This window comes from Melozone crissalis, unplaced genomic scaffold (genome assembly GCF_028551555.1).
Source record: "Melozone crissalis strain CALT ecotype California unplaced genomic scaffold, PUWL_Pcris_2 ptg000008l_1, whole genome shotgun sequence".
Taxonomy (NCBI): domain Eukaryota; kingdom Metazoa; phylum Chordata; class Aves; order Passeriformes; family Passerellidae; genus Melozone; species Melozone crissalis.
Window position 1 is genome coordinate 17,222,542 of NW_026535786.1, and position 14,900 is coordinate 17,237,441.

Here is a 14,900-nt window from a genome sequence, read left to right on the forward strand (position 1 = left end):
TACTTCACATTTTCCTGGAACACTGTCTTTGTGCTCTTGGTTTCCTGACAAGGAAGTCTGTTTAATGTGTTTGATTTATTTTATTTTACTTTATTTTTTAGCACTGCTGGAGCCAGAGTGTAGTATATCCAGAAGCAATAGAGCTTTTATAGGGATCTGTATCTTTCAAGCTGGCATTTGCCCTTTTGCAACTAAAAAAAATTCTGAAGTCTTCCTAATGCTTAGTGTATTCCCCAAGTCAGCCACAGAAGTCTGGGGGCCTGTAGTCCAAGGCACACCATAGATGCAGGCTGTCCTCCAGGACAGTTGTTTGAAAACAATGAAGAGTGCTGGAAATGAAGCAGTCTGAGAAAAAAATCCTCCAAAGACAAAAGATACTGAAAGATACTTATGCTGGGAGCTGACCTGAGGAGCCAGGATGTAAGGTTTTTCTTTGCCTCTTCCTGTATTTCCAGGTTGCTTAGATCCAAGCCCTTGTGGTTGGCTTAGGTTATTCTCCCCCTTCCCAACAAAAGAAGAAGCTAGAATAACAAGTGAGGAGGAAGAGAAGAAAAGCCGTAGGAGAATGACAGAACTGCAGTACTTGGCTGCCCAAAGGCCAGTCTGGACTGCAGTGATCCCTATTGCATCAGGCAGCCTGCCCAGAGCTGAGGGAAGCTGGAAACCTCCCGTTCCAGAGGTGCACTTTCCCAGAGTGCCTCAATGCCCAGTTCCTGGGGATTGCCAGGTCCAGGCTCATTGCCACGGCTCTAAATAGTAGCTGTGGACTCTGCAAGTTCATTTCTCTATGCTGGCCCCCAATGTCTCTGCACTCAAAACAAGGACTTTCAGTCCAAAAGGGCATTTATTGTAGATTAAAGAAACCATCAAGAAAGAGAAAAAGGGAGAGAGAGCTCAGCATATTTATCTTAAGTTTCTTAATGTGAGAAATTATTCCAGCCTCTCGCAAATTAGCCAACCCAATCTATGGACTAAAGAGGCTGGCTGGCTTTCAAAGAAAATAGTGGAGAAAGGGCCTAGCAAAGAGAAAACATTCATTACCGCATGCTTGTGAAGACAAAGAGTATTTTAAACCTCTGTCCTGCCAGTTGTTCTAGGTAGGCAGATATGTTTTGCTAGTCAAAAACCAAAAAGGGAAAAAAAGAATTAAAAATGTGAAGACTCAGGATGTCTGGGCTGGTTTTTTATTTTATTCAGATCAAATAGTGAGCAAAGCCCTGATCTCTGAGGTAAAACATGGCTTTCTCCCCACCACAGACTATATCTGAGATGTATCAGAAGCTAATTTACAACTTGGTATGGGCTACGTTATACAAAATTCAGGCATAAAATCAAAGTATACAATTTAAGAGGGTGATCTTTGGAAGTGTGTTTAATGGTAATGGTGGCAGATTAATCCTTCAGTCACTCAGTCTCCCTCTTAATTCTTGAATCATCTAAGATGCCCAGACTCTCTGCTTGTCCTACTAAACTGAGATAAACCTGGGTGTAAATGGTAAACATCCCCTATGCCAAGGAGTTGTAGGGAAGGAATGCGTTCTCAAATTAGCATAGAAGGGAGCTCTGGTTCTCTGGAGCTCTGGTTTGCTCAAGGTTATTTGAACATAGTGGATTGCTATAGATCTTTTAGGGATGCCTGGTCTATGTGGCTCCCTGTACTAATGGCTGCTCAGGGATGGAACTGGAGGACTCACTGAGATACTTGAACAGGAGTAAATATCTCTGGCATCTCTGAGCAATCCTTAAATGAACTCAAGAGACAAGTCTCCCACTCCATTATCCTGCAATTGAGACACAAGTTTTTAGCCCTTGATTGAGCTGACAGCCGAGTCAAAAGCAGCTGGCTGGGAGTTAGAATGTGAACAAGGGGCTGGACCAAAGCTACATCTGTTTACTTAGGACTGAAAAGGCCAAGGCAACCACATCAGCTTTGCTTGTCCTGCATAATATCAAATCACAATCAGGGTTTTGATGTTTGTCCTGAAAGATGAAAAGATGAACCAGTACACCTGCCATGTTGTCCATGCACAAGCCACGTCTCATCCCACTCATTCTTGGGCAGAGTAGGGGCTTCTCTTGAAAGTTTAGAGTTTGTTGGGGTATGAGATAGTTGGTTTCTATTAATTTTTCAGCAGCCATGGGGTGAACGGCCCTTACAAGCCTCTCCATTCCAAGTGTTGTACTCTTCCTCTACCTTTTCTCTCCAAGTATCATTTGCATGTATACAATCAGCAAAATATAGAAAAGATCTGCTAGGAAAAAAACCAAACAAAAACCAAACAAGTAATCCTCCTTCTCCTCTCTCAAATGTACCATAGCTGATCTATGGGAACAAGTGAGGAAAAGAAAATGATCCACAACACATATTAGTCACATCATTATTGCCTTATTACTGGACATTGCTTTGATTTTTCCCAGTGAAAAAGTAAAGAGCCTGCACAAAGCAAACACTGAATACTTTTCAGCTAAAGCATATTTACATTTTAGATATTGAGTGCTTATAAGCCACACTCTATTTGCCACAGACCAAGAGGGTAAACAGCTTTTTTGATGCAAGAGTCAAAATTTCATCTAAAAAAGAAAAACAAAACCTGTAGCAAGCAATTTTCTTCAGGGTTTCTTTGAACTTCATGCCATCTTCAACAATGTTGAGTGCTTTTCAGTTTCAAATTTCTTCATGTGCACCTTTCAATTAATTTTTAATGGCCATGAAAGGAGAGTGAATGTTGTTCTCACTTCATATTTGAGGAAGATTGGGACTGACATGGCTTGCTGAAAGTGGTGAGAGGAGCAGGTAAGCCTTCTGTTTGGCATAGTTGGATAGATCTTTCTTGAAATCTTAAACAGAGCGCAGTTGAGTTGGATGTAAAGGCTATCTTTTATTGGTTGCCAAGATCATAGTTTTTTACTCTAAATCAGAGCATGTAACTAGTGTTAGAGGCTCTACAAATGGGATGATCCCTGAGATAGGTATTCCTAAAGAGGGACCTGGAAAGACTTAACAGCACCAGTGCTGGCATTTTGCTCAGTAATTGGTTTCTTTGCACCATTTATGAATGGAGAGAAAAAAATATGTTGTCAGTCATTTAAAAAAGAAAATGAGAATTGTTAATGTATAAATGTATAATGCTCAAGCAGACAGCAGGGGAGACCTCTTAATTCCAAGAAAACCTGCAGTGGGACAGTGCCATATGTTCAAAACATATGGACTGATGATATAAAATGCTTCTGGAGGGTGCTTCAAGGCATTAGACCTTGCGTGGCAACATTCAAAACCAGAATGTAAAAGACCCGTGGTGGGGGTAGGACAGAGCTAACTGCTGTGCAGACATGTTAATGAGGCAAGTGGAGAGTTAATGGACTACTGATTAAGCACGTTTTAGACATTCACTTAACTAAAGGAAATATTATTGTGCTGCTGCTCCTTACCCAGGAGGTCAGAGATTTAAAGCCATAAGAAGCCTCCTTGAGGGTTATTAAGCCATAGCCTTTTAGATCTTCCAGGAATGAGCATTCAGCAATGTGCCATTAGCCTGTGAAATCGCATGGTCTTTTTACCCTCCCTTCCTCCAATTTCTGTTACATTCACCTGCTGGGTCTTGTCTTAAATTAGACTGTGAGCTCTTCCTGGCTGTCTTTGTATTTGCATAGAGACTAGCACAATGGGGCCCTGATGCTGAATGAGGATTTTGGATCCTACTATAATACCAACATATGAGTAATGAATAGCTAATAGTAATAATAATAATAGCGTAATAGCATCTGCTTTGTGTGTAAGCTGCTTCTTTTTTTTTTTTCCACCTGCTCTCATTTGTGTGAGTTACCTCACCCTCAGTGGCTTGAGCACACAAGTTCTATTCTTATTTTGCTTTTGTGAATTGAAGTGTCTCTGGTGTAGCAGGCAGGCTTACACTGATGTGCCAGGGAAGAGCAGAGCCCTTGCAGAAGGAAGAGGGCGTATGACAGGTACCACTGACATTCGGTCAGGTCAAATAACACTGCTGTACCTTGAGTCTCCAGCTTCAGCTGAGCTGCCTTTATAGGTGTTTTGGTAGCCCCTCTCCTGTGGTTTATTCTCATTCTTGTGACCTTTCCAGCTCTGTTTCTTGCTTCACAGTTTCAAAAGGAGAGGATGCCGAGGGCAGTTTTACACAGAAGCCCATACAATAAACAGGAATGGCTTCTCTAAGGGAATATTGCCTCAGCTGAAAGAGATTTCTCAAGAGACAGATCACCATACCCTCAGAGGGAATAGACTGGCAAAGCAGCAGAGGCAGCTAATGTAAAAGGAAAACCAACTTTTCACTGAAATTGTATGTGTCAGAATTAAAAGATTAAGAGAAAGAATAGGGTACAGTTATTTACCTCTGAACTGCCATCCATGGTCTAGCTCTGATTAGAGTTCTGTGTAAGTGTTCAGGAGCTTCTAATGGCTGCCTATTTTCTCAATTATCTAACCTTTTAAAATTGAGACAAATGTCTTCAGTGGCTGGGGTTTTGGTTTTTGGGGATATTTTGCTTATGTTAAGGTGGATGTTTAGCCCATGTAGTTGCACACATCTTCCCTTTGCATTGCCAATAATTTTTTATTTCTGTATTGTCTGTTGAATTTTTTTCTTCCCCTTATCCCTGTGAAGGTGACCCATTGTTACTTAGCTGATATGGGTAATGAAGAGTGAAGCTTTGCTTGAATTTGTCATTCCCAATCCAGGTGAAAATGAGGACACAGTAGAATCCTTACAGAGAAGTCTTACACTGCAAAGATCAGCTCTAAAAGGGACCTTCTGTAGACCCTTTTACCCTTTTTACCCTCATGCCCTCCCCTTGCATTGTTTTGTTGTAACTTCCCTGCTATCAATTCTTCTACTTCAAAGCCAAAGAATGGTCCAGAACTCCCTTACTAACAGTCTCAAGAAGAACTACTGCCAAAAGAATACTCTGTCCCTCACATCTACATAACAGCTGGAGATCTGATTGTGCCCTCAGGGAAGCAGTGTGGAACTCTGTGTTTGGAGCTGTGCATCCATCCCCCATTTCAGGTGGGAGATTGGGAAGACTGTAGTCGTGCAGAAAAACTAAAAGAAGACTGTAGTCTTCTACAGCCTAAAGGAAGGAACTAAAGGAAGATGTAGTCTTGCAGAAGAACGAAAAGCTTGGCAGTGCATTGCTGTGCCCTGTTCTCACAGGTGTGAGAACTCCATTGACTGCCTAGGGGTATATTCTGAAGATAGCCATGAGTTAGTCTGCCTGTCTGTCTGAAGGGATACACTGTAAGAATGGGTCTTTCCCAGTGTAATTTTTGGCTGGAAGGAGACTCTGAGAGGGGTGTAGAAAAGGAAAGAGATAACCCCCAGGAAAGTCAAACTATCTATTTATTTAGTTATGTGTTTTGGGTTGCATTTTGCATTAATCGCTGCCACACACAGGAGCCCTGTAATTTATTATTGGTGATAAGTGTGGACAGTAGCTATTATTTTTGCTCCCTGTTCTAAAATGTGGCAAGCAGGGACACTTAGATTTATGGAACATGCATTATTCAAATCTCAGGGCCCGATGGCTCAGCATGAACAATTCCAGCTATTTCCAGAATCTTTCGGCCTTTCCTCCTTTATTCCTCCTTGTTTTTCCCTTCTTTTATTTTTCCTTTCCTCTTTTTATTTTTTTTTTTTTTCTGTTAGGCTGGATTAGGACAAGGGGAGTTTATTTAGGCTGGGGTAGCTGCAGTAAAACTCATGTTTCCACACCAATGAGAGGACAGGTCTCACAGGGAGTTCACAGAGAAATGCAGAGGGCCTGATTAATGTCCATAATGAGGAACTGGAGGAAAAGGTGGTGTGTGTTTGGATAGATGTTATAAAATACTGATGCAGGGAATATTTTCCAGAGTCAGAGTCTTCTTTATTTATTTTTTAACTGCTGACTTTCTCTGGAACTGTTGTGCTGAAACAAAGACTGTAGGTCTCCACCAAAGTTGGTGTCCAAGGCACTGAAGCTACTTAATCTCTCATTGTCAAGAGGAAACTGCCTTCCCATGTGCCTGAAATCACTCACATCTGCCCTCATTGTCTATACAGGTGGATTTCACACCGAGGATCTAGATACCTCCACTCCCTTCTTTGGTATAAACTGCAGGATTCTCCAGGGTTATTGGTTATGCCAATGAAGAACTGTGGGAGGTTAGGGACTGCCCCTGGCAATGGTCCCCTCTAGCTAGTGCATAGATTTTAGCTAGTTTCTTCTTCCAGCTGGTCGCAACTGCTGCTTAATGAATAGCAAAGAATTTCTGCAGGAAGGCAGAAGAGTTGTTTTCTAGGAAACTCCTACTTACATGCAGTTAAATGCAAAAGAAAAAAAAAGTCTGATGTAGAGCCATGGGAAAGCTAGTAAATTTTGAGAAGCCTTCACACCAAGTGATAAAATCCAGTGGTGGTAGCAAAACTAAAAATGAAATCTTTATCACCAAGAATAATGTACGGGGGCCTAAACAGGACAACAGCATGGAAGGGAAAGAATAATCAAAGTGTAATGCTCCAAGCAGGAGCAGGATCTCAGCAAAATGAAATTATGAGTAACTTTTATCAGTGATTTGATACCACCTAGGGAAGTCCAAATAACACCTCGACTACACACAATGTGCTGAAGTCTTACAAGCTTCCATGAGAGCACATCTATGTCACCTGGGGTATGTTTGTATTGGAATGCCTTCCTTCTGTGCAGGAATGGAAGTGATCTGTTCTAGTAAAACCTTTGTACATATCAATGCAGGTACATCTGCTCTGGGCTTGTAGGATAAAACCACTGCATTTTCACACATGTTGCCCTTGTCTCAAATTACATACTGCCTTTTAAAACTGCTGTTGGAAATGAGTTGACAGAAACCTGTAAAACACAAGAGACAGTAGAGAGCTGGAGAAGACAGCCAAGCTAAGGAGGCTCAGAAAACTGGATCCTGAGGGTTTATTTCCTCTGCATTAGTTCACACTGATTTTATCTGCCCACCTGTTAAATTGTAGAGTGGAGAGCCAGGGGCCTTTAGTAATACTCATGAAAATATAATACATGAGTAACAGTATGCTTCCTTACCCAACATGATTGTATTTGCTGTTTGTGTACCTGCCAATGAGCCCTGCTTATTCTCGTTATTCCCACACTAAATCACAGCAGAAGAAATCTTATTTTTTTTCTTCTTTCTATGAAGACTGATAGGATATGCTCCCAGGGCCAAGTATTCTTTAAAGAATAAGCAAATCAGAACTGGGGGGAAAGGAGATAAATAATATGCAGCAGTGTAAATGGTAATTCTGAATTAAAATGGATTGGGGAAAATCAATTGAATATCATAAATTCTGTCTCTGTGTGGGGAAAAGTGTTGTAAGCTCACAGACAAGCAGTTGTCGTAAGTTTGTGTGGGCTCTATCAAAATACCAGTTCCTGATAGAGCCTTTAGTGAGGCAGATTTCAGGTCTCCAAGACATAAGCATGTTAACTGCTTGTGTTTGTGAACTTCCGAAACATCACAGTGAGGAGACACAGCCATGCTTTTGATACTTTAGGAAAGAACAGAAATCAATCCTAACTCAGAATTGGACCAAAGTTAGAAGTTCTGATTGCAATGCTGCTGAACTTTGACATGTCATCTGGAACAGAACTTTGTGGTTTGTGCCTTTCTATAATAGGATTACTCTGAATTATCCAAACTGAAATTGAACACACATAGCAGCGGCATATGGGCTGGAGAAACAGTTTATCAGGCTCAAGCAAATGTTTGTAGCAGCTAATTTCTTGAATGCAAAATAAGTAGTACTGGCTTCCGTTTTAGGCACTCTGGATTTAGTTCTGAAACAGAATATTGCATCTGGTTGTAGATTTTTTTTTTGGTTTTGTTAGGGTTTTTTGTAGTTGTTTTTTTCTTTAAAGTATAAAAATAAAAATTAGTCACAAACAAGGATGGAAGGTTGGAAAGGCAAGAACAAACAGATAATAGGAAATTAATTTCTAGGAAAGTATCTGAGCAAATTGAGTATGCTGCCATGCAAAGCTTTGATGAGATTAACGCATACCTGCAGACTTATTTTATTTCCACAAACTTGCGTTTTTAGAGAGATTTTCAAACATAGCTTTTTTCTAACTGGTGTTGCTTATTGTGGTTCAGTCATTATGAGTGACTCGAATAGACCAAGTCTGTTGTCTTCCTAGGGGAATCACTTGAAGAGTGACATGACACGAAACTTCAAATAAGTGGATTATTAAAAACTCAGATGATAGTTTTAAGAGTCTAGAGGGAAATGTAAGGATATTGAAATCCTTACAATGCTTTGTATTTTATTTATAGTGTTAGGATAACGCCTAGAGGTGAAATAGTGTTCCTGTCCCAAATCTGGTATGTTTTGAACAGCAAAGGCTCGAAAGTGTGTTAACAGACTGCTATCAAGTATCTGCAAAGTATTTTCTCTCTCTGTGAATGAAAGTGAGAACACAAAACTGTGTGGCAATAAAAGAGGTGACATGGAAGTTAGAATAGGCAGCATACACACAAATTTTAAATGTTCTCAAAACCTTGAACCAAATCTTATGGGTTGTATTTACATGAAGAAAGGGGAGAAAGACAAGATGATCAAAGGCAATGTACACTTAATTGCATCAGCAGTACCAATAGTATGTGTCAGAGATTTATGGCAATAGGTATAATGGAGAGATTAATGGATTTATGCGAGAAGAATAATTACTGACATGTATAAAGACAATTAATGTGTTATTTATAGTGTGGTTCTTAGAAAAGTGTCTGAAAAATGTTTGTGTTGGTAAGTCCCGGTTGGCATCGGTGAGGATTGAATTTACTCCTTTTTGATTCAGGCATTGGCTTATGGGGAAAGATGTCCTGTTTCAGCAGTGGCTGAGTAACCTGGTGCTGCCCAAGCACTCTGGGAGGCACCTTCCTTGAAACCACAGCCCATGCTGTTAGGAGTGTATTAATTAAATCCAGCACCTCAATCTTTGGTGGCTAACCTAGCTGCTATATTCCCCAGATCTGTCCCTTCCCCAGTTAGGTCTTGACTTTTAACAGCTTTCCTTTCTCTGTATATTTCTGATCCTTACATGGTACAGCTGTTCTTTTCTTTTTCAGCTGTGAGGGATGTTTTAAGGGTAAAGTTGCTTTTATTTCTTCCCTACAGCTGTCTTTGTCACCATAACTCTCAAGACACTGCTAACTTAATTCAAGAGTCCCTGGTTTTGGGGAGGGTCTTTCAGTCCAGTGGAGAGACTTGTACCCAGTTAGTTCTGGTAGAGTTCAGCAGGTAACATGCAAGGGACTTGCCTCTACTCTGGATTCTTCTTCTCTCTTAATAGCTATGGTTTGTTCCATCTATCACTGCCTCGGTTTCTCTATTTGTAAAATTAGTATAATAACAAAGCCTAAGCTTACCTAGAGCAGGAGTTGGCATATTGAGGATCTTAAAGATGTGATGCCTGCAGATGTGGAAGAAAGGCTGTATTGCGTGCTGAAGTAAAGAATGCTTATTATACTAAATTTCTCTCAGAATACCTCTCAGATTCCTCAAGTGATTTTCTTGTTTTCATCCTAAACTGATTAGTAGAGTTCCCTTAGCACACACTTAAATTTTTGCAAGCTCTGGTGCCAAACATCCATTATTTCAGACAAATATTATAGACCTTCCAATGCTGACAACCTCTCAGAAGTTTTCAGAAGGAAGACAAGAAATCTTATTCAATTACCTGCCAATTTGTTTTATTTAGGGTAGCTGCTGTTTAGATAGGTGTAGCGGGATGGAAGAATGTCAGTGGGCTTTTCTAGAATGAAGTTGAAAGAATCAGGTATCTCTGTGACCCACAGCTTGTAGATTAGTAATGTCAGTGTATGTATGTATGTATGTCATCTTAATGGGCACCTCATTTACACCTCGCATCTGTGTTACACCCCACTTGGTGCCCACTTGACTGCATTTTGCCACTCACCTGTCCCACGCTGAAGTTCTCTCCAGAACACAAGTCACTTTTCTGGATTTGAGGTAGATTATTAGGGATCTGGTGCTATTAAAAGCATGATATTGTGATCTGCAAGGACTTGAGCTGGTTATATCATTTGATCTTTCAGAGTCATAGCATGACTATTGCATCTAACAAAACAGAGCAATACTTAGGAGAAACACAGAGTAGGAGGTCTACCATCTCCATGTGGATCAAATACGAGAAAAAACAGAGATATTACTCTCTAATTCTTACCTGAAGAGTTTCATGAGGTGCACCTGGTTTTTTGAGGTACGCCCTTTTCCAAACTATTGAAATTAGATGAGCTTCCCTGAGAGATATGAAAACCAGCTGCAGTTTATCTTTCTGCACATTGAAAGCAACATCATAACTGTTCTTTAAATCTTTGTGTGCAATCAGCACTTGGAGTAAAGCTTCTGGCTAGAACTAAGCTTGAGAGATGAGGCAGCTGAGCTGCTGGAGACCACGCTCACACAATATTGCTGCCTTCAGTCATTGGCAACTGCCTCTGTCTTTTCTTGGACTCTTTTACTGCGCTCAAGGAAAATGCTTTCCCTTACCTCTATTGTCATAGGCAGAACAGTTTCTCCTTGGGGAATTTTACTAAAATTTATTGCCATAACTTGTTATAAGTTAACATAGATTAATTACTGGTTTGTGTATGAGGAAGGAAAGAAAGGAAAGAACAAGATGAATGCAAAGAGAAAACCCTTTCCTCCCTTTTCCCAGGCTCATCTCCAGTCCAACATCTCCCCTTATCCCCTTAAGTTATTCTGCTGTGCTGATTGGAAAAAATGTGTGTGTGGTTGGGCTGTAAAAGTCTCAATTCAAGGCAGCTTCCTCAGCCATTTTCCTCTGCAGTTTTGCCCCATTTCCTTAAATACTGAATATCTCCTTCTTCTGTGTAATTATCAAGACCAGTGTGGAATGACCAGGAACTTTGCTCTGTAAAATTAGGATTGAAGACATGAGCATCCTGCTCAGGTCAGGGACATGGCATGATGCAGGGCTCCTCCAGCTCTTCCCCTGAGATTTGTTGGAGCAGAGCTGCATGCCTCTGCTTTGTAAATCAGTTTACGAGGGGCTGAAAGAAAAAAGTCTAGAAAGCTGGTATATTTGACATTGGATGGGAAGATCTCCCCTTGAAGTTGTCCTAAGACCTTCTGAATAACGAGGCCTGTCATAGATAGACAGATAAAGACCAACTGCTTGATAATGGCAGCAATAACATTTTATCATTGGTAGAAAATATTCCATGAGAGGCCTGATAACATAGCCAGGGATCATGTATGACTTATTCACCTGATGCTGGCATCTCCCCTTCAAAATAGTTTCTGTGGGCAACAGAATGCAGACTAGCAAAGTGTTTTGCCCTGGAGGGGAGAGCACAAGCTGGGCCTGGGATGTGCTTACCAAAAGGAGAAGAAGCAACCAGCAACATCTCTGGGATTCTTTGCTAGGGCCAGCTGGACTATAGAGCGAGCTGAAAAATACTCTGATGGCAGAGTAGCGTGTAACCAAGAGTTCACTTTAGAGCTAACTCTGCAACAAGGAATTACTTTACTCATTTCATCAGTGTTGCTTAAAAGAGGGGAACCTTTTTTGACAGTCTGCCCTTTTCACAGTCTGTTTGTGTTTGTCAGCCTAATTTGAGCTTTAAAAAAACCTTGCATCAGCGTGAGTATCACAGTGGGAACTTGAGGAAGCTGGAGATGCCTGAGTATCTGTCAGGTAAAGGTTGTTTGTGCTCATCACCAAATGGACTGTGTACGGTTTGGGATCATTGGGTACCTCTCCTTTCTTTGGGAAGGCCTGGGACTGGGAAATCAGAGGGACTGTCATGTCAGCTGTGAGTTCCATCAGGGCAGCTCTTGGGGCCTTTTGACTAGAAGAGCATCTGTTAGTGGGGGTAAAGACAAAAACTCACCAGCAAGACAGAAAGGGAGAAAGAGGCATTGCAAGCTGTTCTGTTGATAGAAGCTACTTGAAAGTGTGGAAGGACACCATCAAAATTCTAAATTATCTGCCTGGTTTTGATCACATTATGCACATAACCAGTATATCCTTAAGATTTGCTAGGATTCTTCTTTCATTCATGTCCTGCCTGTTCTGCACAGTGCATTTCTGTACATTTTAGGTATCTTCTTCTCTATAATTTAAACCCTTATGAAACAGAGCCTGTGTTTACCCTTCAGAAATCCCTTAATTGTGGATGCTGTTTCCCTGCAGTAAATGTGGCCCTGGAACACACCGGTATGTACACAGTGTCGTGTACTGCAGCAGGCAGATGCAGAGACCTCTTTGAGCTAAAATTGTATAGCATTTCTTTTCTTCCTTTGCCATTATTTCTTCTAATACCACTGTGAGAAAAGCTTCACCTGTCTGCATTGAGTATTTCACCTGAGCCCATCCCATCTCAGCAGCTGGGGTGAAAGCAGCTATGTTTTTGCCATAAAACACAAATTATCATTTTCCTTCCATCCAAGCCCTCTTCTGTGATTTCATATTTATGACCACTGCAGTCCAGCAATATTATGGTTGAAGATCAGGCATTTGTGCTGGGAAGGAGCATGAAAAGAATTTTACTCTCTCTGTAACATGCAGTCGACCATTACTGCTGTTGAAATAACATACGTTTTGATCTCTGCTGTGTTTGTTTCTCTCACCATTCAGTCAGGGCTCAAAGGTGACAGAAAAAGCAGATTGTCCTTTAGTTTAATAGGTTGCCCTGCTGTTTTCTGATGCAGAGATCCCTGGCTTAATTTATTGCTGGAATGGATTGCTTCCAAATAAGGATAATCCCCCTCATGCTGTTTCTTCACTTGGTTACCTTCCTGTTCTTTTCACTGGCAACATCCGCCTCTGCAATTCTGGCTTATTCTTGCCAGAAGACTCTTATTCATTTGCTGTGTTTATTGTAGTTATGGTCCTAAACCCGCTATCTTCAGTAGCTTAAAACTTTCTGAGACAATTGCTTCAGGGGCTTGAACTTTTTGATCATAGTTTCAACCCAAAAGTGAGTTCCAGAAGAGGAATCTGCTTGGCTGTGTTGGTAGTGAGGATTCTGAAATCATGGGGGTTTTGTTTTTGTTTTGTTTTTCTGGCTAAACACATTGAAAATAATTACTTTGTGATCATCTCCTGCTTGCAGGAGGAAGTACCAGAAGTCTGCTATCATGAAATTCCTACAGAAAAACTGCACATAATGCAAAAGCATCTCTCATAACTGCTCTTTAATAAAATCAGATGTTTCATCTGGCTTGATGTAGCCCCTTGGTCCTTGAGGATAGACCCTGGCTTTTAGCAGGGTACCTGTGTCAATAAAGAGTGAGAACCACTCTGAAAGAAATGATTGGGTTTTCTGAAAGAAATGATTGGGTTTTACCTTTAAAATGTCCAGTTCTCTCTGGCCCTCTGAAGAGAGGGCCAGCAGCTCTGGCCCTCTCTGCTCCTGTTTGTCCCACTGCTACACTTCCTGCGCTCATGTTACTGTAGAAAAGAATGTAATAGAGATGAGAGGGGTAGAACTACAAGTTCAGAGTGAGTGGTTGCAGAGCCCAGTTCTGATTTTGTTTCTCATTCCCTGAAAAAGCAAAAGGAATAGTAGGTGATTACTTTTTTTTTTTTTTTTGTGGAGACTTCACATCCTCTCTCCTTCTCTCCTTTTTTTCCTGTTTGTTTTGGGGTTTGTTTATTTCCTTGGCAAGGGGGCAAGGACATTGGAAAGGAAGTTAGAGTTTTTGAAACTTTCAGATTCAAGCAAACTTGTGGAAGTCGATTGCTACTTTTCACACTACCTTTTTTGAGGTTCACAGTGGAAAGGCAATGAGTCTCACTAGCAGTCTATAACTCAGTGCTGTAGCACTCGGAAGGAACAGCGTAACGTAATTTTAAGTCTATGCAAATTTAATTATCAGCAGCAATTCATTTATGCCAGTAATTTTCAACAAGGAGCTCTTCTTCTAAATAGAGGCTGAAAAGGGAGCGTGAGAATGAATTTAAGACAGAGACAACTCACTGCCTAACCCCGAGAAACGTTCTTATTCAAACTCCTCATGTGCGTACAGTGCCATGCTCTACCAGACCCTTGCCTCCCTCTGTGAGGGGCCCAAGATAAGGCTGCTCTCTGAACCTTGGCAGAATGAATTTTTCAGCTCCTGCATGATTAACGTTTCCACTGGAAAGCTGCATCAACAGAGCTATTTGTTGCCTGACTAATTACTGTTATTGACAAGGGGTTTGATGTTTTTCATGCACAGCCTGCTCTGGTGCTCTGCTGGGCAGCGTGGCAGTCAGGTTTCCTGCTTTAAAACCAGAGATGGCTGTGCTGTCTCAGACCTACACACTGGTTGGTGGAGGACTGATTGAAATTTGAAGTTGTTCCCTTCCTGTCTAGCCTTTTGACAGAATGGCTTTAAAATCTGAACGTTGCCCTGTCACCAAGGGACGCCGCAAAGTTGCAACAGGTCCTGGATAAGAAGGCGCTGTGGAATGGGAGTGACTGCTCACCTGTAGTGTGAAACAACCTCATTGATACGCAGGAGGCTTCAGTCCCTGTGACTTTCAACGTCTTCCACAGCATCAAACTGATATTTCAAAGAGATTAAGAACTGAAGGGAACATATGATATCCATTTAAAGCCAAGACTTCAGATTTAATGAAGACTGTATCAGAATGAGATATGATTCAGATATCAAATTACATTTGTTTAGCCCAACACAGCTTAATAAATCACAGCAACATTTAATAAATATTTATCTTCTTTTAATCACTAGTTAGTGCTTTTTCTGATCTCTACATTCCCTTAATGGCTCATTCCTGTATTTATTAAATGTGATTTCCATTTCTCAAATAATCAATACATCTTTTTATATTTTATAATTTGGGCAGCT